The sequence below is a fragment of the Larus michahellis genome, chromosome 7 (genome assembly GCF_964199755.1).
Source record: "Larus michahellis chromosome 7, bLarMic1.1, whole genome shotgun sequence".
NCBI lineage: Eukaryota > Metazoa > Chordata > Aves > Charadriiformes > Laridae > Larus > Larus michahellis.
The window spans coordinates 10,729,634-10,756,357 of record NC_133902.1 but is presented as its reverse complement, the minus strand read 5'-3'; the positions used below and the strand labels follow the sequence as shown (position 1 = coordinate 10,756,357).

Genomic DNA, 26,724 nt, shown 5'->3' with positions numbered 1-26,724 from the left:
ACGGGAGCCACTCGAGAGCAGGACGGTCCTCGGTCCCTCTGCTCTTTCCCTCTTGGAATTCAGGGCCATGAGGCAGCGCTGAGCACGCGAGACTGGTAGAAGCAGGGCAGTAACACGAATTTTCTGATCTTACATTCAAAAACCAAACACCCTCGGTGCAGCAGATGTAATGTTACATCGCTTTGCTACCGAGCAGTCAGCATTAGGAAGACGTGTAAGCTGGAATCTCACTGAGTGAGAAATCACCACTCAGATGTCAAATTGGGGTTTTTTTTCGGGGCAACTATCTTTTTTACATGATAAGGCCAATTCTGAAACAAAGGTGTTCAAAAGGAGTTTTTTGGAAACTCTCTTTCAGAAAAGGCAGCCCAAAGCAGCAATGTTTCAATTTCAGGGTCAAATCTGCTTTCATCAAAACAACAAATTAACTCTTCTACTGCTTCCAACATCTGAAATGCCAAATACAGCCCCAAAAGAGTGCAACTTCCTTTTCAAAAAACAGAGTTGTGCTAACACAGAAATAAAAATAGCTTGGGAAACTGCAAAAGGAGCCATCTGGAGATTCCTACCGCGGCAGCAGAAGAATGCAAAAGGAACTAAAAGGTGCACAGCAACTCCCATCACTAATTCCCTTCTCCAAAGCACTTAGACACAGCAGGGCAGGAACAAACACCAGCACGTTTCTCACGTGGCGAAGAAGAATCACTGCAAGTCACACAACATCCAGCTGAACCCACCTGCACCAGCGAAGCATCCCCTCTAACTCAGTGGGAACAGGTACCACCAGCAATGTTTTTCTTTCCCCCAAACCAAAGGCTCTTTCCACCGAGGAGCATCCAACCACCCTGTCGCAGCGCAGACACAGCATGGGGTGCTGCGCAGCCCGCATGCTCTCCTCAATGTGCGCAGCTCCCTCTTCCCCTGCGTGGGGCTGTAAGTGATACCATTGAGCTCAACAGCTGCAGTTTACAGCTGTTCCTTTCTAGAATACACAGGTCAATTTTTTTTCGTCTTTAAAAGTAGGATTGTTGGATTTTCTTGATAAATATTCAGCATCCTCACCAGAACAAAACGGGAGTGAATGCAAGACCGCTGGCTTTTGGATCTGCTCCGTGCCTCTTTTTTTCTATGTAACCTGCTCTAAAAGTATAATGATCGGCATTAAATCCAAGCTTGAAGGCACAGTACTAAAGCCCAGGACAACATTTACATTTCTGCGAGGATGAAGCATGAAAATTCAGTGACAAATCCATTTTTCTTATGCAGAGTTGTGTCTCCGGAGCATTTGTAAAGACAGAAGAGGCCAGTACTGGGTGGATAATAAAACTGTTGGTTATACTTCTCTACACTTCTCTATCTATAGGTACCACTCCATCCCTTTTAAAGAAATAAAACAAAAAGGTCGCCCAAAACAGAAAAAAAAACCCCCAATATAAAATACTGCAGCATATTTTCTATAGAAATAGATCTACTGACACACACAAAGTAACCAAGTAATTCACTGCAGCTTGTAATCATCTAAACTATTAAATCACTACATAAAGTGCCCTGTTGCACGGGCCTTCCTCCTGGGAAGTTTGCTGGATTTGCACCAACCGATTGCCAAGACAAATAGCTCAATATATGGGTGACGTTATGGGAAGAGAAAACAGAGGCACCTCAGCTCTAGAGATCACCACAAGGTCCCCCCAAGAAATAATAAAATTCCTTTGTTGATGTATAAGGAGTATTACAGTTTCCTCCTTTCTTCTGCGTCCCTCACAGGGACATGGAACCGAAGACACGCAACGTTCCCTCTTGAATATTGCACTGGGCTGTGCACCTTTGATGAACTTGCAGCATGTTATAAATACAAGCGAGTCTTCACAGCGCATCAGCTCAATGGACCAAATAATTCAGTAACTCTTCTGGCTCCTCTAACTTCAGAGGGTTTAACAAACCCAGCAAACACACTACAGGAAAGCAAATTCCCACATCTCTCCAACACGCCCTCTGAACCAAACACGGCCGTTTTGCAGGTGAGACCCCAGCTGACCTTCCTACGCAATGCAGAGGCTCCCAGCTCCTCTTTGCTGCACAGAATCATTTTAGAAAGCTTCTAAAGAGCCTTGTACTGTGTCCTGTGCCACCATAAGTCCCACGTGGGCAGCTCTGCCCACAGTCCTCATGGCATAAGCCCCCTTGAGTCAAAAACGTACCACTTTGAGACATCAGTGTTCAGGGCCATCCATCTCCTGGGTATTGCACATGCAAGGCCAAAGGATGTTCAGCGAGTCAAAAAGTCAGCCTTTGCAGAGACAGAAAGGACAGTCTTGGAATAAAGGTTAGAGAGTCATTTCTCGGCTCTGTTACAGACTTACTGTAAGGTCTTAAGGAAGCTGCATCCTTCCTCTCGTTTCTACCCGGGGACAAGCACACCACTTTTGCCACATGCACTTGGACTATTAGAGACTGTAAGTGGGGAGGGCAGGGACCATCTCTAATGGGAGGTTTACTGACAGTGCGACGACACAAACACCACAGCGTGCGCCGGGTCCGCACTTTAGCGGAGACGGGGTACTCATTAGTGGACACATTTGAGAGCTCTGGCCTAGCATCTTCCATGAAATCAAGCAGCAAATCAACAGCAATTAGAGCCATGCAGCGGAGACAGGATTTTAACGTGCTTTCCATTATCATTTATAGCTGTCTACAAACTGCAAAGCTGCACAGATCCCACTGGCTTTGAAAGAATGAAAGCCATCCTCCCTTTTAGAAATTTCTGATTATTCATTAATGAATAATAAGCAAAAGATTTAGTGGGAGGAGGGGGGACTACCTCTAAATCTTACACAAGCCTGAGCCCCACTGGTATTGATGGAAAAACACTGAATATCATTCAAGGTCAGGAGCTACCTGGAAAAAAATAACCCCAAGAGAGTCTGGAGAGCTTCTTTTATTTTCCCGTCTCTTTTCAAGACTTCCATTAAGTGCATAGAAATGCAACCTTTGTGCAAAACACAATGAAGAGGGCCCATTCGTCCAGGGTGAGACACATGGCGCAGCCAGGAGCAGCAGCACGCTCCCAACAAGTTTGGCATCAAAAGCGAAGCAGAAAGCTGGGGGCAGGAGCCAGCACAAACACACATCGCTCCTTCCTTCGGAGGGGTTCAGTCTGGTCCTTAATCTAATCTGAAACACTTTGCTCTTCCCCACTTCAGACATCCAAACGCGCAGCTTAATATTTAGAGGAAGATCCTATTACAGGATAAGAAGGAAGGAAGATTGTCTACATATGAATTTATGCTGAAGAGCGGTTTATAAATAATTCCACGTGTGGATATTGCTCATTGCAGAGCAAAAACGCCTTGTTCTGGTTTAGTTTGACCCATCTTGGAGGTGAGACACCCAATTCTTCTCTTTTTTGCATGCAATTTATACTGACATCGCCTCGGTGACTGCAGGGTTATTCCTTAAACCAAACCCAACTCCACAGGCCGGTCTCTAGCGATGCTGGAGCACGCACCAGCACAGGTTGGCCTCTCCAGCACAATCTGCTCCATTTTAAATCACTGCTGCTTTTAGCCTGATAGAAATAATCCCCCAACGGAGCTGACTTCACCCCTGGGTCACCCCAGCATCAGCCCACAGCGGCTGTGCTGATTTCAGCAGAGTCACTCCACATTTCCAATCAGGCCAGACAGAAGGTTTGTGCCTGCGAGCGGACGTGCAGTCACGCCAGTCCCGCTCCACGAACCAAAAAGACCCCTACGGAGCCCTGGGACAGCCCCGGCGAGCTGAGCCAGAGAGCCTGCCGCCTCTTCTGCCACCCAGGTATATTTTTGCAGCTCGTTTAATCCCTACTGAAGTAAGATCACAGTTAAGGCTGGTGAAACGAGGACATCTTAAAGACATATAAAGCACCTCTGCAGGCTGTCTTAGTATCTTAATCAGTGCGGCTGAGATCAGGAGACTCCATTTAAGAGTTCCTGCTTTATAACAAAATGTCTGCTCCACTCTGGAGGTGCAGCAAAGATGCCCCAGTCCCTCCTGGCAGAAAGTCCTATTACACTTCATGAATTTTTGAAGCTGCCTCATGAATTAATGCACTAAAATAACTTTAATAGAGTCCTCGTTTACAAAGGCTCCCTGGAAATGTTGGTAGTATTTAAAATATACACTTAAAAATAAGCAAATGAATATTTAAAACTCTCTTTTGGAAACAGCCTGGAGGAGGAACACTCGTGTTCACTGTGGCGTTCAGCACAGCAAGCAGCAGTGTGTGGTGGTGAACAGGGAGCCTGAAAGAGATGCTCTCAGTGGGGGAGCCTATGGGGAGTGATCTCCACAGACCCAGTCTCTCTCCATGCTTGGTGTTGCCTTAAAGGACAAGTCCAATCTTAACTCGTCCCTGTGGCTACTAGTGCTTGCCTCCCTCTGCTAAGGGTCTGGAGATGTACTGGGCAAGTGCTGCACCTCAGTGCTGGGATCATTAACAGGAACTTCTCTTCTGGGAAGTTTAAGCATTTCATCAGTTAGGAACAATCTTCCTCTGTCGCCCAACCTTCTGTGAGATACCTGGAAGCCACCATAAGGTCATCTCAGTTCCTCCTGCTGCAGATAAAGCACAAGACCACTCAGTTCCCTGCATGTCCAGTCTTTCAGACCAGATCTCACTTAGGAGTTCCAGCCCCGTCTGCATAGGATGAAATATTTGACCAACTTCCCAAAAGCGCCTCTTACTCAAGTAACAAGGCAACATTCGTGTGCATTTTTCCTGTCTGGCTGGCTCACACCACAACCAGCTCGCATTGCTGTGATGAAGCCGTAGGTATTTTAGTCTGTGAGGCACTCTGAGATCCTTTGGGATGAAAGGAGCTATATAAATGTAAATCATTCTCATTAATGTAGATTGTGGGACAATGTGATGTTTACAGCAAACAGTCCCAGGGCTGAGCTTCAGAGTGTATATGTTTATGTATAATTTCACCAACGAAGAACACAGCCGTCGCTGCCCAGTAGGCGGACACCAGAAAGACCTCCTCCATGGAGGACCCAGTTGGGAGTTATCACACATGGTGACCAGGTCAGGCTACGAGGGCGGCACTGCGGCCACAGAACATTTGTCTCCCTTGTATGCTGTTGAAAGACATTTCAAAACCCCTGAAGTTTTCCTCTTGCACAGTCATCCACAGCAGATTTGGGGTTTCTCTGTAACTGCAAGAGGCTAATTAACATTTTTGAAGACCACTTCTAAAATGAGGGTGAGCCCAGTTCAAACAACATGGTCACTAAAGAGGGGGAATTCACATTCACAGATTTAAATGTGCAGTTACAACTCAAACCAGCGTGCACACTCCAACCCAGACCCAACCCTGTACCCAGGAGATCCACCAGGAATTATTCTACTGGTTTGGGGTGAACTTTGAACGAGGCCCTTCGCTGGATTTATTTCCCAGTCTCTCCATGTTAAGAAAGCTCCTAGCAGCTCTTGTCAATGTTATGCCCATCCTAAGAGAAAACAGTATTTCTTCCTAGATAGCCATTGGTACCTAAGGACTGAAACAGAGCATCAACGACTTGAAGAGCCAACTTAAGGCACAACTCAATTGTGTTCACTGGACACAGAGAACATGACTCGAAGGTCCAGCTGAATCTCTACTCAGGGTAGAAAGTGTGAAAATCCGCAAGACATAATGAAACTGGAGGATCAGGGCTGCCCTTAGGAGTCCTGCTGCACGCCGTCACCTGCAGATGGGGTACTGCAAGCCTGCACTTAAGGAGTAAACTATTCCCTGAGAGATGTGGCTGGCTGCCTGCATGTATCCTAGGGCTTTAGAAACCAAGTGCACTCCTGTGCAGGTGGCTGCCGTGCCATCTATAGAGCTGTATTTACCTCGGCTCCGTGCTAACGTCTGGCCAGACCACGTGGCGTTAGCTGTGACGGGACGAGCTCCGAGGACAGCTCTGAATCCGCGCTCACCCCAGCAGAGTCTGCAGGAGCACCCGTGTGCTCACGTGCAGAGGGGCACAGAGAACACACAGACACAACCAAACCGCCTGCACGGAATGAAAGTCAACAGCTCCAGATTAATCCCAAACTGAGAAGCAAGTGCAAATCATCACATTTAAATTTCAGCCTCTTTCTTTTCTGTGCTTTTGTTTCAATATTTAGAACTCCAACTAACAAAGCAACAGACACAATGCCACCTCCTCGGGAAACACAAACCCAGCTCCCTCCATCTGCTTCCTCCCCCAAGCCCCCTTGCATTCTGCAAAGCAGATTGTGCTCTGAAATATTAATATTTCACTCTTCTATCGTTATTCCCAACCCTGAATCTCAAAGCTTGTTCCCAGCTTCTCCCTCCCCTCTTACATTTTTTCCAGGGATCACGGCACTCAACGGGTTATGTTACTGCATACTCTACCATGTCTGAGTGGAGCTTTCATAAAAAGGTGGAAGCGGTCCAGAAGCTGCTTCTAGGGAGCCTTCCATCTGCAGCAGCATTTTATTTAGACAGCAGAGGGGAAATTAGATCCCTATGTTGCTGATTGGCTTTGGGAGTTGAATCTTCAGTTCTGTAGGAGGAGTTCATTTACACCACTGTAACAAACCCAATACCGAAACTCCCACCGGGGTGATCAGCCTTCGGGGGAACGTGGGGGAACAATGATTGTTCAGTTTAAGGGCAACGCGGAGTTGCCTTTAACTCACGCTATGCCTTCCTTGTGAATTTCTTTGAATTTGACTTTGTTCTATTTAATCTGGATTTCTGCTCCATCTGGCTTCTGAGTAACGATGCCAATTTATTTCATGCGCTTACCAAAGAAGCTTTTCTTTAGCATGGGGGAGCGGTTACGACAGAGCACCGCTCCAACAAGTCTATTTCAGTCCGGCTCTGAACCTTCTTTCTCTAAATGTTCTAGCAAATACGTCTGCAAGCAGGAATTTCTGTAATTGCAGATAATTCAGATAACAGAAGACCGTACAGAAAAGGCATCCCGTTGGAAATACCCTGAACCAGAGTCTCATCTAGCTGACATCAGCTCTGGCATTGATGGTGCTACACTGAGGTAGGTGCACAGCTGCTTGTGCCCGGCAGTGGGGACAGCTCACTCTCCTCCAAGACTTTGAATTCAAGGACAAAAGGACTTTTCTTCTCCTGAGCCCCTACCTGGAGCACACAGATGGCTATCCAAGCCAAAACTCGCTATGTTTTTTAACGCCAGACGTAAACAGAGCTGAACGGATGACTTCTCAGTGCCATTCACAGGTTTCTGTGGATCAGGTGCTAAATTAGCACCAAGCTTGCTCTCCTTCCACCAAAAGAACATGTTGTCTTCCAAGACCTTAATCAAACTTCACACCAGCCAGTTACGCTTTATCTATCTCTTGCTCAATTGGGTAAGACAGGCGGCATCTGAAAGGCCACCCCCACATGAAAATAAACTTTTCCCTCCATACAGAGTCAAGCAAAGGAGCAGCAACTACCAAGTCCAAGGGGCAGAGCTGCAGAGAGCCTTCCGTTCCTGTCACCCCCGAGGCAGAGCATCTCACTGCCTGGAGACATGATGATTAGATGATGATTAGATGATGATAAGACATGCTCTAAAACCATAGGTGTGACCACAGTTGAGCTGCCTGGGATCTGTGCAGGAATTGGTGTAACAGTGGCACCCAGCTTGGGCCCAGCTGTGGAGTGAGCACCCAAGGTCCCCAGCAAGATGATGCCCATGGGATCTTTTTTGCCATCATTCCTATTAACCAACCCAGATGCAGGCACGTGGCAATCCCACTTCTGGAATGCAGCAGAGGCACAGCTATGGATGTTTATGTTTTTCCAGCACCGTAAGTCACCTTGCGAGTGTCCGGCATTAAGCGGGATAATTTAGCAGGCTTTTCAAACGACTCTCTGATTCTTCACCGTTGAGGTGTAATGGCCCGAGCCTCACACAGCTATATTTTTTGCTATTCACCTAAGGTCAGAGCGGGCCACTTAACCTTATTATTTCAGAAGGCTCAAACCTCTGACAATCATAAACAGGAGAGTAAAAAGGAGAGCTAAATTTGTGTAATACATTACTTATAATTTCCCAGCCTCTGACTACAAGCAAGAAGGGCAAGGATGGCTCTGACACCAACTTTCTTATCTAGAGCCTGGTTTGAATGGGACCTACAGAGTTAATGGCATGAAGTGATTAATACCAAAGGTTGCTTCGTGCTATAGATCAAGAGGGTTTGCTCCCACCATGCTTCTAGACTTCACAAATACTCTTCCAAGGCAAGATAGACCTGATATAATAGGGGGGCAAGCGTGCAAATAGAGGAGCAGACACCAGAATAGCTGCTGCTGGTACAAGTCTCGGTGACCCTGTCTTAAGTGTCCAGCACCTCCTTCCAACAAGTCTTTACTGGTCTTGCTGCTGGACTCCATTGCAGCTTACCACAGACCACACGTCCCACAAGAGACATTTTTCTGCTGCAGCCTCTTCAGGTATTTCCTTGAACCAAGCAATTCCCAATCACTGGCAACCCTTGCACTGAAACCATTGAAACCCTTGCACCGAACGGGCAGTCGCACACCCCTCCTGAGCCTCCTGTCGCTTGTTACCAGCCAACACCCCTCTCCCAGGAAAGGGGCCCTGCGCTGTCCCTCGCCTGCAGAGGAGAAAACACTGCGGAAACCCCCTATTCAAACCAGTGGATGATAAATGCATTTAGACAGGGCCAAGACCAGCTTGTACAAAGGCAAACAGGAAGCCAAAAAAATATCTCCATCTGATCTATGTGATGAGGAAATTGTAAGACTGTTAACGACAACTCCAAACCTCCAGTCACAGTGGAGGATTCAAGGCACCCCCCAAGCAAAACAGCACTCTGCGGTATCACCACTGCTTGGGCACAACTTTCTGAGCTTCCTTTGCACTAAAGAGACAGGCAGAACAAATCCCTTCTTAAATGCAGTCCTGGAGCCCATTTCAATATCTAGTGCTGGAAGATGAAGCTTCCGTCAAGCTAGTCAGAGCTGAAATATTGTTTATTGTACCTGAAAATTAATTTCATACCTTTTGGGGCATCACCAGATGCCGCAAACAATCACTGACTGTGCATACAAACCTGCAAGTTTAGTGGCCAATTTTCTTCAGGCATGCAGTAAAGTGCACTCACGTATTTAAGATCAAAATTCAACCCGTGGTGTTCAAACACTACGGTACATAACTCAAAAAAAATGTCAGACCTGCGACCATTAAAGCATAATATTTACTGTACACCACCACAAATTTACACAGCGCAACACTGCAACCCTTTGTAGGTGTACAACGGTCCAGAAAGCCAGAAGAATTAATTTTTTATTCATTGAATGAGAAGCTGGTGTGAACTTTTCCTCTGTATCAGCCATGGGCTGACAGTGCAAAGAAGACGTACCAGGGTGTTACGTCTGCTCTTCACCACAGCTAGCAGCATCTGAATTCAGATACATTCTATGAGGGCATCCCGACCAGATGGCTACAGCTGACCCAGAAATGCTGTATGCTAGAGGACATCAAACAAACTTGGCCGAAGTCTGCCATATTTATTTCTCAGGGACAGACTTTTACTGTCTCTGGTGGCTATAGCGCCAGGTAGCTGGGACGTCATGGCGACTCTGCCGGGATGCAAAAGTCTGGGGAAGAGAAGAGGTCTGAGTCTCGGTCATAAATCTCTGTGGCAAACTGACTGGCTCCCCACTGTTTAAACATGTTCGCCCAGAAGAAAAGCAGGTGCAAAAATGAGTCTTAAAAGTAAAGATCATTTCCACATCAAAAACTATCAAGGTTCACAGGCCACAAGCTCACCCTGTTCCTTTTAAAGTTAGTATAAACATGAAAAGTGTTTATTTAGGCTTGCGTGCTTTTATACACGTACCTCTGTATTTCAAGTCTGGGACATGGGAAACATCAGTACTGAGGAAAGATGCATCCGTGTTGTCTGGGACAACAGACCCGCTGCTTTGTGCCAAAATCTCCTACAAAGCCAGTGAGTCGAGGCACTGAAAACCTTAGGAGAAAACATCACCTCCAGACAGAAACGTGCCTCAACACTACGCCTCACGTCACGCCGTCACTGCCAAGAGGAGGCCAAACTTCCACAGGGTGAGGACTTCTGGTCTGACCGTCCCCCAGGAATGAAACCACGGCCTGGTTTGCACAGGCTGATGTATAACCTTTTGGTGGCAACGACTTTTGGTCACTCCAGCCCACAATTGTGAGAGCGTACATAAATAACACTTGCCCAAATGTGTATTTATATAGAGCAAAGTAATAGCTCCATTAGACCTTTACATTCTATCAGCCAAATAATATGAGTTTTTAAAAACATTTAGTACTTTAACGGGCATTTTAACAGCTCCTATAACTCAACTGCATCTTTGCCGTAAATCACTGGACAGTTGAATACTCCATTATACGATCTAATCCCCTTCAGCATTTTAGAAAGGAAGAAACAGCCTTCCTAAGGTTGTTTAGGAGGGGGAACAACTGTGCTAGGTGCCTGCTCTCTATAAGAAGAAATGGTTTTTTGTTTTTGCTTTTTTAAGTAGGACTGATTTACACAGAACCTATTTAGGGTGACAGCAAAGGTCTGAAGTTTTGCAACAGGAGAAAAATCAGCAAGGCAGAGGCCAGTTTAATTCTACGTGCAACCTGCTTTGGTGAATCACAAAGCCCAATCCAAAGGGAGCTCTCGTCCAACATCACCCGGGACAGCCCTTCTGCCAAAGACCCGGCTCAGTGGTAGGGCAGTCCAGCCCTGCAGGGAACACTGCGTGGCAGCACGAACCCGAAGGCGGCAGAGAAAAACCAGCTCGTGCTTTTCTCCGAGGCTGCCTCCACCCCAGACCCTGCACCATTCAAAGCTGATAACCAGGGGCCTTTCTACCCCTGGACCTGCGCTTAATGAAAGGAACTGGCAAGTCACACATAACAGGGCTACATCACACCCGTGAGAGCAACGAAGGACAGTTGATCGTGACTGTGCAGCTCTACAAAAACCCTTCCCTGCTCTCTGGCACACTCGGGGCATTTAGCTTCAGCTTGGCACTCGCTGGAGGGAGCAGGAACCCATGCACCCTCCACGGGAAATGGGGATCGTCACCTCCCAGCTCGGCAGGGACAGAGCCCGGCGCCGAAGAGGCAGATTAAGCACAGGAAAGGTAGAGGAAGAGACAGCAGTTCATGTAAAGAGGAGGCAGAGGTAGAGGGGAAAGGGGGAGACCGGCTCGGCTCACGTTTTACGAACATGGAGGAGGTGCCACAGCCTTTCAGAGGAGGCACGCAGGGAGGAAGGTCTGCACGAGCACTCGCAACGGGATGGGAGACACATGCCCAGACGGGGTGTTTGCATGGGGAAACAGAAGAAGCAAGAAAGCAGACCCACTGGTGAGCAGGGGTGTCCCTGCATATTCGCACACATAGGCATGAAATACTACATTTGGAGCCATGGAAGCCTCCACTTTCCCCTCACCTCTCTTGGAAGTGGTGGGTTGGATCCTGGTAGTCCCCATCCTGTTTCCTGGCCTTGGAAGGCCCTGTTCTCGCATTTTCTCTTATATTTCAAAGCCCACAGACTGAGGCAGGAGAGGCAATTAAGTCTAGATGCAGGTAGAAAGGGGCTCCCATGGGAAACAGTTTAAGAAACACTGTCTCTAATGGGAAATTTCACTGTATTTCACTCTGGCTTTATGATCTACTCTGATGAGCTCTTTAAAAAAAAAAAAAAAAAAATACACACACACACTCGCTATATATATCTCTCCATCCAGATGAATGCTTTTGATCACTTAGCATAAGTTTTTCTTGGCTGTAAAAGATGGCAGGCTGGGGAGACTAAATGAGAGCAGGGAAGAGCTGAGGCAGTTGGATCCCAGTCGTGCGGAGCCTGGACGGGCTCCGTCGAAAACAAGGACAAAGCCAGAGACAACCTGGAGAGATTTACCTCACGTGGGGCCCTGCACAGAGAACCATAATGACATCGTGGGTATACAATGTTGGCCAAATTCCCTAAATAAGTGCTTGATGAAGTTCCTGCCGGCTTCGGGTAAAGATTTATTCCTTCCCCCCACCCCAAAGCACGTAATGCTTAAGAGAGGAAGATCTCTGGCTCATTTGTTCATAGATTATACCCGCAAAAACTTCCCCCAGCTCTTTTATAACTGCACAGAGTCTAATTCAAGAGCGGGATGTGACTTCTCGCTGGGTCTGCTGCTACGAGCCTGGATGCGAGGTGGGGATGAAGACACTGTGTCCCCGTGCCTGGCACTGCACCCGAGACACGGCGTGACTGCCGGACCGGCCACCCCCCCACTGCCATCCTGTGTGCACAGCTCGGGTTCACCATACACCAAAATACACGGCAGGTGTAAACACGCCGCCAGCTCCACACTTGCTTAATAATAAACACCCCTAAGGCCTCCAACAAATCCTCCCCGCTGTTTCTCGCGGCAAACCTTCCCTCTAAGGCAACTTCTGCCCCCAGTTCTCCCCAGCACATCTGAATATAAGGTGGGCAGGACAGCAGCCCACCTTTTAGACTGGAGAGTTTTCCTCACCTTGACCCCAAATCCCAGTAACACCAGATCAACACATCCCATTGAACCATGGAGGAACAGGGAAAAAAAAAAACCAAAAAAAACCCCAAAACCAACAGGCAAAAGAATCTACTGGGAGACAACAAGACCCCACAGAAAATCTTATCCAGCAGGCTTTTTCAGGCAAAGGGAGCAGGCAAAATACTACAGGGTGGAAGAAGGTAAATTATCAGAGTTAAGACATTTCAAATGACTGCTCCCTGCTGCGTTCAGCAGTTTTTCTTGATGGAGTCACTAATCACTGTGGTTTACCGAATGACCTTGTTGTGGCCATCTCATCTTCAGGGGACCACAGATCCCTGGTGCAGGGAGATGCCTTTTCGGCTCCGCTAACTCACAGCCATTGAATGCTGACTGCAGCCTGTCACGACAGGGCAGAGGAACAGCACATTTCACGGTGAAATGTCTCCGCAGAGGCATCCATCACGTCCAACACATACAGCAAGCTTTGTACTCAGGGCAGAGATGAAGAGATTGGGGCAGAAATTTTCCTGTACATGCATTGAAAAACACTGGCTGCCACAAGCTGAAAAAATGCTATAGAAAAATTAAATATTTACTTCTTCTGTTTGTTAATATCTTTCATTAGTTACTCAGCTGTAACAGTCATTAAAATGCTGAAAGGGAACTTCATGTAAATTCATCACTAGCCTGGGAATACTCCTGCATTTGTGAGCAGGCTGCACGCTGCAGCAGAGCTCAGAGACTCGATTTCCCTACAGGCAAGGCCAAACGTCTGGTTCACTCACAATTTACAAATGATTATTTTTCTAATTAATCATTCATCAAAAAACACAAATAGCAACAGGGCATGAAAGGCAGCGCTGGTGTAAACAGAAGGCAGAGTCAATCCATCACAATCTCACCCTGCGGCCGCTCGCAGGGGGAGACCCTCAAATGCTGTAGCTCAAGTGACTGCAGGGAAGGGAGGTGGGGAAATACCCTTTCCGCTCTCTACAGCTACCATAAGGAAATAGATGATACGTGTTTCTGTTACGCCAAACCTCAGCTGTGTAAACTGGAGTTGCAACAGATCCGTGAAACATACTGGGTGACAAACACGATGATCACAGAATGGCTGGAGCTGGAAGGGACCTTAAAGATCACCTAGACCCAACCCCCTGCCCTGGGCAGGGACACCTCCCACCAGACCAGGTTGCTCCAAGCCCCTTCCAACCTGGCCTTGAACCCCTCCAGGGATGGGGCAGCCACAGCTTCTCTGGGCAACCTGGGCCAGGGGCTCACCACCCTCACAGCAAAGAATTTCTTCCTAACATCTCATCTAAATCTTCCCTCTTTCAGTGTAAAACCATTCCCCCTCATCCCATGGCTCCACTCCCTGATTCAGAGTCCCTTCCCCAGCTTTCCTGGAGCCCCTTTAGGGACTGGAAGGGGCTCAAAGGTCTCCACAGGGCCTTCTCTTGATGGTGTCGAACAGGCGGGTAGGGATCATGGGATGCGGAAAGAAGGACAACCTCACAGGTGTGGGAGGAGAGAAAACTTCAAAAACACAAATGCACGGAGGCTGGAAGTGACACACAAAAACAACCCTGAAGGAAAGAGGCCATAGCATGCCTAAAAGACACAGAACAACAAAAAGGGCCTTGCTAAATCACTTCCTTGGCTCTCTGTAGGGACTTGGCTGCTAACCCACTACCTCCTGCTGCAGCCTGGGGCCACCTGGATCCAGGGGAGGTTGGTCCTCTCGGCTCTTGTGCTCCCAGACCACTGAAACACAACTGCTAGCGCCAGCATGCCGACTCCTCTTTGCCTTAGCTTGGATTAAGGAACTCCAGAACCACAAGCAAATCCTCTGACTATATGACACATCTGGGTATCACCTCTCCCAATGTTCAGAGTTTGAATATGCAGCCCTCTGTGCCACTCGCTTGCCAAAAGGCTCGCAGAAGAAGACGACATACCCACACACATGGAGTCTAAAAGTAAACTGCAAATACGTATGATTTTCACCCTCTCATACTGATTCTCTGGACCCCAGACCTCTCCTTGTTTTGGCCTTGCCATATCAGGCTGCTGGCCAATCTCTTGCCAAGCCGACAGCTTTTCAAAAGGCGGTATGAACTGGTAAAAGCAGGTGGCAGCATGATATTTCAGCCTTGCTATAGTCTCCTGCTGGCTTTTATTATATTTCACAGGGCTAGGCTTGAAACGTATAATCAGATTTCAAAGAGGCTGGAGTATTGTTGGCAGTCTACTTCATTCTTGACCACTGAGATTGTGAGATCTGTCCCTGCTGCTCTGAGAAAGAGAAGTTTTCCTCCTTCCAGCAATTAAAGAAACTCAAAACCTACCACATAACAACAAAGGACATCCAAGACAACCAGGACTTTTACAGGAGTGGCTTTTACCAAAGCTCCAGCAGTGCTGCAACTCCACGTGTTGCACAGGAGTGGCAAAGCAAAATTAGCCTGAAACAGGGAAATTCTTCTGGAGAGCAGAAGACATCCTAACATATACCATACCCCAGCATCCTCGTATGAAACAGTGATCTGTCCTGTGAAAAAGAGAAAGGGTCTTGAGGACAGAGGTAAAGTTAATAAGGCAAGCTTTTGGGAAGTTAACAAGAGCCTACATACAGTCAGTCTCCTGGAGGTTTAGAGGATCTGTGCTGAATGGAGTTATCCAAGTTCAGATCAAAGTGGGTCCTCCAAACTCGATGGCCAAGCCTTGGACTGTTGTTCTTAACCTAATTTTAACACACTTGAGAAATTTTCACCAACTTGCTGGACATGCCAAACATGACAGCAGCGGGAAGGAGGGATGGTCACCACCCCAGCGGGCAGCATCACGGCTGGCACTCGGGAAGCTTTGGTTCACAAACTTGCCACATTGGAAGGCTTTGAGCAGGCTGCTAGTTCCTTCACGTTTCAGGTCCTCGGTACATAACACTGAGGACATCACAACATGTTGAAGATGGTGGGACAGGCAGGTCTTATGGGAATGAAGCCCCACATAGGCCAGAGAGCCAGGAAGGGATTTCCTTAGGAGACAGAACAGGAAATTCTGACTCTACCAGAGTTCCACGTCACAACACCCGACAATCTCCCACAACAGGATTTTACTTAATGGCATGAACTTAGCAAAGAAGCAGCAGTGACAGAGACTGAAGGAAAACAGAGCAGTGGCAGAGACACCCCAGGTTGCTCCCGTGGCGCTTTTGCAAGGGCTGGAATCCACGCAGCAGAAGAACCAGCCATGCAGGAAGCTGCTTGCAAGTTACTGATGGAACAGGAGGAGCTGCAAGAAATACAAATTCAAATACAGTTTGCATCTGAGAAACAAATACACGTGCAGCTGTGAACAGCCAAAATGACCTTCCTACAGCCCAGTAACAGGCAAACTGGGGCTTCGGATTTGCCATATGGGAGGAGAGAATCACTCCAGTGTTTCTATCCATTGCTGGACAAGTCAAACAAGAAATTCAATCCAATTGCCCACATTTCACCACGGAAGTCCTGTAATAGCTCATAAGCACTAAATGAGGGAGGAAATCCACATTAACAGAAGCCACTGATAAGAAATATGCCTGGGTTCCAACTTTTTCTGGTGGTTGGCCTTTTCTCGTCAGTACTTTCATTAGTATTTCTGTAAATTAACCACTGCAACGGCTGTTACTCAATACATTTACAGGAGGTAGAAAAGAATCCAGAACGAAGCGGCATTTAACCTCAGGTTTGGGGCACTTTTAAAAGCTTTATTACTAGGCAGACTTCTCAGAGGAAAGCTATGACATGAATGACGTGTCTTTGAGTATTTTTTCTAAGTAAGAGTAAAAGATTGCTGATCTGAGCTATTTCCTGCCATTATTTTGCTGTGTTTATGTTCTCTCCAATGCATCCTATTATAGCAAATCTGTTTGGAAGGGCTCCATTCTTGAAGATGATGCATGCTCCAAGAATGCCTTCTGCCCAGGCAATAATCCTAAAGAAACCAGCTGTACTACTTGTGTGCTTCGAGATAATCAGATGCACAAGGGTGCTACATAGGCAAACCCAGAGCACCCAGCACGCTGCAGACTGGGCTATAAATGTCCAGTTATTTCATTTTTCTGAAGCAACCACTTTTTTTCTAACCAATTTAGCAAGATCTGCTTCTGATCCAAGATTTGCATTTAGATAAGAGGTACCCCCGTCCAAACTTGATGCGCAGGGGCAGACAGTTGAAAACCAAGAGGAGTTTTTCTATGAACATCTCCAGTGCTCATTCCAGTTCTTCAAAAAAAACAGTTAACCCACTCCCTGAAGGAGGACACAGTAATAACTCATCCCCCTTATTTTTAGCCTAGCTCTTCCTTCAAAGCCCAGCAAGATATGTGGAGTTTTGCAGTGTGCAAAGAATCCCTGCTCATGATTAACATCTATGTGAATAATAAAGCTTTAATCTGGTTTGAGTCTGTTACCTACTGCTTCAGCAAGTTTAACATCAGATGGGAGCAAGAGTAGCAAGGGTATCCAGCCAGGTTTCATATAACTCAAAGCAGTACTACAAGGCTTAATTAATTGAGATCACCAGATGAAAAGCCTCATCTTGTATATAAAAGCTAAAAAAGTAAAACATCTGCTGATGCTCAGACAGTACTGAGGTGGGATGCTACAGGGGAACCTCAGATAAACTTCAAAGAGAAGGGACTGAGACCCATCTGCGTATCAGAATTACGTTCCTCCTGCTCCAGAGTCCCAGCCTCAGCTGGATGCTGGGTCTGAAATGTAATGGCAGGAACACAAGCAAAGCTCAATGCTTTAATCACAGACACCTAACTTCCATTTTCTCAGCCAAGTCTTCCAGTAAGCCCAACACGGACTGAGTTGCTCCTTTTAAAACAGCACAAGTGTGAAGGCAGCTCAGACAGCAAATCAGCCTCTCAGACTAGTGCACATGCTTTACTTCGCTTCACAGGTGGTCTCGGTGTCAGAAGTCCTATCTGAACAGAAGCAGAGAAGGAATGGCAATTCATGCAGGCCACATTTCGGTAACGTGACTCATTCTCCTTCCATATGTACCCTTCCCCACGTTTGGAGAGGGGCTGGTCTGAAGCCAGCGAAAGTCACTGGGTGAGCAAAGCACCAACCTGGCGTCTCGACGGAACTAAAAACCTGCTGCGCTGGTTTCTGCTCTCCAGTGTAAATCAAGTGAGAGAAACGGCCAACTATCTAAAGATGCTTTGAAAGGGCAGCTTGGTATTTGCCAGGCCTTCTTGGCCATAAGTGACCCAGAGAATGTCCCTGGCTGCACCACTCAGCCTTTCAGCAGAGACCATCTATCATCCCAAGCCGTTTCCCCAAGAGTCACAGCTGTGCTCAGACATCTGCCAGCCTGCTGTCCGGGTACAGACCCTTCAGCTGATCCAATCTTTGCTGGACTGGTAGACAGACCGCAAGGAGCATTTCCACTTCTCTCCCCCATGAGGTGAGCCAAGCTCTCCTCTACACTGTCTAGTTTCTTAGTCATCACCTTTGCTCTTCCTCTTCGCCCACATGCTCAAGTGCTTAAAAACAGGGTGGTTGCTCTCTATTAAACTATTCTGATTCCTTTCTGTAAGCTCTGCACACAGCCCTGGCGTTCCAGCAGGCAAGGAGAGCTTCTTCAGCTTTCCCACCTTCCTGACAACACCAAATTGCCATAACACCATTAAGTAATTACCCAGAGAGATGCACCACCAACCCAGAGCACAACCACGCGGGGAGGGTGGGGATGCCAACCGATGGCACCTGATCAAATGTAGCCAAACCTTTCTAGTGACTGAGATGGGTGACGTACACCTATCTACTCTCCGGTTTGCAATACAAATGTGATACTGATTTTTTTTTTTTTTTTCCTCAAGCATATATTTAGGCATAATATATTTTAATGGCAAAAAGATGCTTTGTTCCACAGGGGGGTGAGTGTATGTATTTGATCCCTGTGCTTCAAACAGATCCAGGAATGGAATTTAATACATTTATAAAATTAAGAACAGATGCTGTGGGCTGTTTAAACTAGCAGAGAAAATAGTAAGAGGAACACTCCAAGGAAGGTGACATGAAAAAAAACGCTGAATGTTGCGGGAAAATGAAATGCAGTAATGACTGCAGGACTTCAGGGACACATGCGTCCATGCCACAAATCCCTCAGGAAAGACAGCTCCCAGTTCGGACACACAGATGTCTTTTCTACATGAGCTAGAGACAGAAAAGTAATAGATAACACCAGCTGGAGATAGAGCGCATTTGTCTTCTAATATGAGAGAGATGCAGTTCACCTTAAAATACAAATCACAGTGCACGCAAACAGAAATCCCTTTCTTCTCTACAAAGTTACCTCAAAATATTAAAGCCAATGAGCGCTTAAAGGTCGAGTTACATTTCACTGATTCTTCTCTTTCTATGTATTTTGTTTTCTGCTGGTCCCTTGCCTTGGACAGTCAGGTTTCCTGGGAAGCCGAGGCAGCCTCTGCCTGCCAGGAGGCTCCCGGGGCTCCCTGCGCTGCTGCACCCGGGCTGCAAACACTGCGCGGGGCAGTTTATTTGTTCAGCGTTGAGTATTTCCATTCCTGTTTTCCAAAGTGATGGAAACGTCTCCTGTTGGCTTTTGGTGCCCTGTTTGTTATGACAAGGTCTACACTTGGGACTGAACCCAAGTCAGCACCCTTTTGGAAATGAACTGGTTGAGAATGAGTGTCTGCATCTCTCTTTCCCACGCTGACTTACAGGGTACCACACTCGTAAGGAGTGGCACCACATTTCCGTAAGGAAAGGTACTATTCAGAGTGTCAGAAGTGGTTTCAGCCTCTCTCTCTCTAGCGCCGTGCAGCACTGTGTGATGTTAACGGTATTGTCACCCCCATTTTGCAGAGCATTATGCTGAAGTATGGAGTATGTTAAGCAACTTTTGCCTTTGGTCACAGAAATAAGCGCAAGAAAGGGGACTGGAATTCAGAGGCTGCGCTCAGATCCTGCCTCACTCTTCTTGTGCACAGAAGAGCCCGTATTGTACTTGCAGATCATACATTTGCATTGCAAAGCGAGGAGCCGGCTGCATAAATGCCTGTATGTACAAGTATATGTCTATTCGGCAGGCAGATCTTTGGAAAATTCAGCGCATAGTGTTCTGTCTACAAGTCAAATGCCATCTCCAATTGCTAAAACTTAAATAAAAACACAAGTTGCTACAATTCATAAGGAGCTTAATATTTATTACTGTGTATTGCAAGCATGCAGCTCTGCAGAAAGACTCCCTTGCCCTCTTCAGTGATTATTCAAGGGACGAGAAAAAGAAAGAATAGCCTTTGATAGTAACAAAAAAAGCAAGTGTGGAGAAAACAATGTATTAAATCCTTTTCACAGCCAAGAGGCCAACGAAAATGCTATATATTTATAAAGGAAATGAAAACCTGTCAGGAACAAAATGAACTGAATAACAGAGCTTGGGCTGAATAAAAAGAAGTAAGAACTAAAGAACCAAAAATGCTACTAGGCTGGAAAATACAGCACGCTCTGCATCCCTGGAAAGAGGGCTCTGAACAGACGTATGACCCATTTGGGTACAAGACAGACGGGAGTCTCCAACTACTGCCTTCTTCTGATAATGTAAGGAGGACATGGACCTGTTGGAGCGGGGCCAGAGGAGGCCCCAGAGATGCTGGGAGGGCTGGAGCCCCTCTGCTGTGAGGACAGGCTGGGAGAGCTGCGGGGGTTTCAGCCTGGAGAAGAGAAGGCTCTGGGGAGACCTTAGAGCCCCTAAAGGGGCTCCAGGAAAGCTGGGGAAGGACTCTGGATCAGGGAGGGAGCGGGAATGAAAGAGGGAAGATTTAGATGATATATTGGGAAGAAATTCTTTGCTGTGAGGGTGGTGAGCCCCTGGCCCAGGTTGCCCAGAGAAGCTGTGGCTGCCCCATCCCTGGAGAGGTGTTCAAGGCCGGGTTGGACGGGGCTTGAAGCAACCTGGGCTGGTGGGAGGTGTCCCTGCCCAGGGCAGGGCATGGGACTGGAGCTTTAAGGTCCCTTCCAACTCTAACAATTCTATGATAACCTGTAGGCAGGGAACCAAATATCGAGGGAGGTCAGCAAACATGTTGTTCACAGGATGCATAATACTGAACCAACTGGAGCGTCTTCTGTGCATTCCCAGTACAGGGACACATGGGGAACAGGAACCCTCGCGGCTCCTTGGGGCAGATGCATGGGCGTTTGGTGCTCAGGACACTGCAGTCTCCTGCTACCGGTCTCTGCAGAGCAGAAGTTCAAGAGATACGATGATCTTGTCGCACAGAGGTATGCGCGAGTGACGTCTGGTTTCCACATGCTGAATTTATGGCCCCATCCCTCCGCTGAGCCTGCCACGTGCTTGCGTGTCTGTGGCTACAGACGCCTTTGAGGAGGAGGTGGCGGCAAGGACGGATGTCAGCTCCCAGCCCACAAGAGAAGATACAGCCTTTGGGATACAGAGGTACGAAACTTCTGGTTTGCCACAGAAAATGTGCCCACAGGCCAAAAGACCAATTCAATTGTATAGACTGGCCTGTGTCCTAACTCCGCAAATGGAAGAGCTGGTTGGTCATATTTCTAGATTCTCAAAGTTGGAAGAGTACCTGAAAAATGACTAAGGAACTTAACTGTTCATGAAAACTCAAATAAAACACAACTATTATAAACCCAAGTACTGCTATCTTGAAAGAAACAAGGCTTTTTACTGTGCAGATGACTTGGATTCAAGATCCGATATTAAATAATTTAGCTTTATGTTTCTAATTGCAGGAAGTTTGTGTGATTTCAAAAATAAACAACATAAGTATTTCATAATTCAGATACTTAATTACTATTACCATATTGATTGCAGGAAACAGGATTAACCACACACAACATTTTGTCAGAGGATAATGTCAACAATCTTGAAGTGATGGCTACCTAGGAATTAGCTAGCTGTACTACATTAAAAGCAAAATACAAACCGTGGCCATCAGAAAGGAAAAATCTCAATAAACTGGCACGCTCATTATCCAGCCTGGATAACGAAGGGAGGGGGGTAGAAATGGTATAAACATGCAAAGTTTAACTCATGCTCGGGAGGAGAGAAGAAAGCTGGGAGGTCTCTATCTCTTGAAACTTGCCTGGCTTAGATGGCTCATCAGTGCAGTCGTTCAAATAGGTCCAAATAATTAGTTCCACAAAGAACAGTAATGCTCCTTCTTTCCCTGATTCCCACAAAAAGGCTTGGTAACCTAACAGGAGCTATCTGCTTGAACGCATTTCCCAAAGGAAGGCTGAGCGTGGCGAGACCCCCGCCTCCTCCTCCTCCTCCTCTTCCTCCTCCTGCAGCTTGCTCTGCTGGACACTGCTGCCAGGGGAGATCGTATAATAGTGACAGAAGGCAGAAATATCTCCAACATTTAATATTAAACTCACCCAGGGCTCTGCCCTTGCTCCGTTTTCCAGTACCCTCACGCAAAGGCCAGATGCGGGACATGCCCATGGCAGGTGTGATGAGACACCATTAGGCATTTCCTACCGAATGAAGCTTTCCAGAGCGGCTGGTTTCACACTGCTGCACAACGATACTCATCTACAGCCAGGAAGTCTACACTGTGCCAAATTCCCACAGGATACCATGGAGTACAGCCTGGATTACAACAGCTCCGAGTCCATTTCAGCTCTCTCAAGACAGACATACTTTTATTTCAGATGGGATCAGCAGAGGTTAAGTTGGCATTAATGAGAAGTGGTGTTCTCAAATCTGAAAAGATGCTTTAAAAAAAAAAAAACCAACACCAAACAAAACCAAACCAACTTGCTGAGATGCACTGGTTTTGCATCTTCCTCACAATGAACTGCTGTTACTTCTGCCGTACATCAACAGAAGGGAAAGCGCATAATAGGAAAATAGCACAGGCCTTTCCATCGTACATGAAAGGCAGGTTGCAAATCTCCAGAGGCACTTAAACATCACTTGCTGTATAAAAGACAATGCTCAGATACTCCTGTTATTTACTTTTCGTCATCTTGAGGATTCAACAACTCCTTGACTGCACTGGTACCCGTTGGACAGGCAGCAGGGGAAGGCTGGCAGGCATGGAGCAAGAGAACGCGGCTGCCTTTCGGGGGTCTCTGCAGGCAGGGACGGCCGCTGCAAACACTTCCCAAAGCGCATCTCCAGAAACCACAACTGCAGCTTTCATCAGCTCCGCCTCACTCTTTCCCAGTGCCAGGCATAACATCAGAGAAGCGTGAAAATACAAAACTCCGCTATTCAGACTGAAGGCATAAAAAAAGCTCGCATTTACCGTGCTACAACTTTAAAGCCGCCCCAGCACCCTGTAGATAAGCGAGTCGCCTCGGGGCAGCTCTACGACCTGGGCAACGTTTTGCAAGAGAAATTTCTCAATGCCTTTTAGCTTTGAGAGCAGAGTAAATCCCTTCAACCCTAACTAGCATCCAAATTAGTAACTTAAGGAATCTCAATGGACATCCCCAGAGAGATGGGCTCTGGCAGAAGGAATTAGCACTCTCTTGCTCCTCTCCGGATGGTCAAGCAACACTTGTTAGCATTCACAGGTAACACAGTGCATGAGCCCCACACGCATGCGTTGCTCCTCAAGGGGACAGCCCTCGACGATACCTTAAGGCCACCTGTCTCATGGTTAATGCAGCACTTCCCATTGATTTGTTTGTCCAGGATCTCCCATGCTGGCTTTACACCGGGGCTCAAGCGGTTAGAGGCCTACCGGTGTATTCAGTGCTCACCCTGCCAAAATTTAGCGTTTATTACACCACACATTTTTGCTTTGGCTCTCTGGGTGACAAAGAGGAGATGCAGGAAAGCGATTTTCACCTTTACAACACGGAGAAGCCCTGCCTGGTTCCCAAGGTCGGCACCACTGGTACAGCACACCCAGCCTGGGGCTGCTGCTGAGGGTTTCCCAGAGCGTAAAGAAGGAGGAGGCTCCAGAGAGCAGTGCTCCACAACAGCCCTGGCGAGAGGGTTCAGGAGCTGGTATGCCTCACTGGGATTTAAATTTTGCATCCTCATCTCCCCTGGGGAGAGGGCACGGAAGCGAAGCTGGGCTCCTGCAGGGTTGGCAAATGTCTGCAAGTCCCCCATGTGCACCCTGAGAGGTCGATTACTGCAACATTTTCACAGGCAAATACCTAAGAGCTAGTTTCTCAGATCGACTTTTACAGATTGATCCAAGGCCCAACAGCACTAACATCAGCCCTTAGCGAGCGAGAGCTGCGGCCCGACTTCCAGCGATGCCTGGCACATACAGCAGTAGGGAACAACAGACAACTCTGGGCTCTGAAGTGGAAAACTCTGGTCATTATATTTTTATAATTCTGTATTACATGATTCAGCTACACAAAATCTTTTATCAGATGTGACAGCAAGGAAAACTGCTGTATTTACATAGAGTAGCGTGTGCCACATATGTTTGTGTGTGCGCACGTGTGTGTGTGCACCCCCTCCGTATGTTTTTCTAGGAAGCCTACTGGAATCAAAATCCATCTCCGTTTGAATTAGATAACCCTCACAGACTTTCTTGAAAATCCTTCCATTTTTCATTTCCTCAATGTTGCAAGTTTATCCAAATACCCAAAAACTGTAATACAAATCAACACCAACTGACTCCACCTAAGACACAAGGAGCATTTCTAAATTTATTACCAACACCAGCAGGACTTCCCTGCTCCCTCTGATCCAGCAAAGCATGCCCAGCTGCTCAATTTACCCCAGATCTTGGTAACTCTAATCCATGTGAAGTTCCAATGGCGATGCCAGGAGTACGCACCGAAGACGAGCAGAGCCAGCCCTCCACAACCACCCTCCCACCAGGAGAAATTCCCATGTTACAAAGCGATGGCAGACACCCCGCATGCTGCACTCTGGAAAGCACAAAGAGGCTCAATGTGAATCAGAAAACAAAATACCTTACAGGACATTCAGAGCCCAGATAATATCTTTGAACTGTTTTTCAATAAAAGTACTTCTAACAGGACCCAACAGCAGGAGGCTTCATGGCTGTGTCTAATGTTTCCAGCAAAATAAGCTGAGGTTTTGGACCCTGCACAGACAGTGCTTTACTTAAAGTCTATTTTTTTGGCACATTCTGGGACTGCAAAGGCCATCAACATAAAGACTTTTTTCCCCAACGGCAATTCATAAAGGAGCACCAGCTGAAGACGTGAGCTACCACCAAGAACCTGTGGAGCTCTCCCAGACCCTCACGCATGAGGCGAGGATACCCTCCCTCCAACAAAAGTCTAACAGATTGGGGGCCTGACACCCACGTTGCCACGCCGTAAACACACCAACCCCTAAGGAGTTAAATTTAGAGATGAACTCTCAGTCACACTCAAGTCATTGACAATTTTGCCACCAATTCAAATGGAGTCAGGACCTTAGACCACGACTTGGCTGGTTTTTAAAAGGAGGACACCAAGGTGCAGCCCAGCTCCACAATCACTACAACAAACAAACACTTCTACCTGCAGTATCACAGGTCAAAATATTTCCAGTAAAACAGGTAGACCATCAGCAGGCGAGCACATCCGTGCCCTGAAGCCATACCACCTCGTGCTGGGATGCTGCCAGACCTAACAGCAGCAGAAGGTCAGGCCGGGTCAGAGCGTGCTACAGATCTCCCAGGCACATCCCGACGCCACAAGAAGCGCTGCTGATGGCTCCTTGCAGCCCTCGCCCCCACCTCCGCTAAGCTAACACCCCAGAAAGGCACTGCACAACCTAAATGTTTGGAAAGTTCGGATTTCCTGATAAGACATAGAAAACCACAGTTCATAACTTCTTGTGTTTGCAAAAACCCCACAGCAGGTTTCCTTGGTGGAGGTGACTTGACCCCCATCGGGTTCCAGCACAGGTAATCAGCTTTTCTTCTGCCTAAAGCCAACAGCTCCAAGTGCTTCATCCCCACAGGAGTTTGGCATGGTGGAGATTTACCAGCTTTGCAGAAAAGCCACCATGGAGCGAACACCGTGAGAAGGTCACCCATGCTTGGCACAGTTTTAGGAGGTGCCCAGCAGCTCTGTGAGGTGGCAGCAGTAGCTGGCCTCAAGCCTCCAAAAAATCCCAGTAAGCCTGTAGGATAAACTGGGCCATTAAGCAGGGGCAAAAGCTTGTGATGAGCAGTTTACACCAGACAGCACTCCTGACTAGAGAAGAGGGAAGAGAGGCAGCAGGTGACCCTGATAACAAGGTGACCAGCATGGCCAAGGTACCTACTCTCTGCAGCTGCTCTGCAGCCATCCCTTCTTCGCTCTGTCCGTCTCCGATACAGGGTCAGCTCTCAGGGCTCTGCAGATCCAGGACTGCAAAGCTCCACGTGCTTCTCCGGTACAGCCCAAAACTCCATATCAGCCAAGGCAAAAGAGGAGCCGCCAGGACCAAGCCATTGCTCCTGCATCGCTGCTGTACCACCAACCTCGTGGGGGACAATCCACGACACCGGTCCAAGCTGAAGCTATCAGTGGGAGCAGAGGACAACGGAGTGACACACGTGTAACCTCCTGTAACAAACTGCCTGATTAAGGGTGTTCCACCCAAACGGGTGGCACCTGGAAGCCACACACACCCAACTCCATCCACAATGCCACTTGCTTCAAGTTTACAGTAAGCAAGCTACTCAGAGAACCGAAGCACACTCTCCACAGTTAATGTAAAATATTAATGTCTCATTTGTTCAACAATTTTGTGGAAATTAAAACTTTTAGGTTAATCATATACTGAACAATTTTAATTAAAGCAGTTATAAAACAATTAATCCACGAGAGCAGGCTTGGATCCTTGCCAGCCTTATTGGTTTAATACATGTAGGCAAAGCTTATTTCTCCCCCTGTTTGACTTAATGAATGCTAATAAGTGACACAAAATATGCATGCGGCGCTCCTAATATAGTTAGTCCATCTGGTTTCACTTGCATTTTGTATTTGTCATTTTGCTTTGATAGAGAAATTGAAAATGAATTCTCCGTGCTAGAAATTAGAAGAACTTTGTACCCTGCTTAATTTAAAATAATTTTTGCAAACCTTTGGGGGAAAAAAGGCAGCAGTTCAGTACAGTACATTAGACAGCTATCTTTTTGGTTGTTCCAAGGTTGGAAAAGAGCACAGGACAG

The 26,724-nt window shown here is 47.1% G+C and overlaps 1 protein-coding gene across 5 annotated transcripts in view; it reads right to left on the bottom strand.

Moving 5' to 3' along the window:
- Window positions 1-26,724, bottom strand: part of AUTS2 (activator of transcription and developmental regulator AUTS2) — an 805,701-nt gene that overhangs the window by 730,765 nt on the left and 48,212 nt on the right. The gene's annotated exons all lie outside the window — the stretch shown is intronic.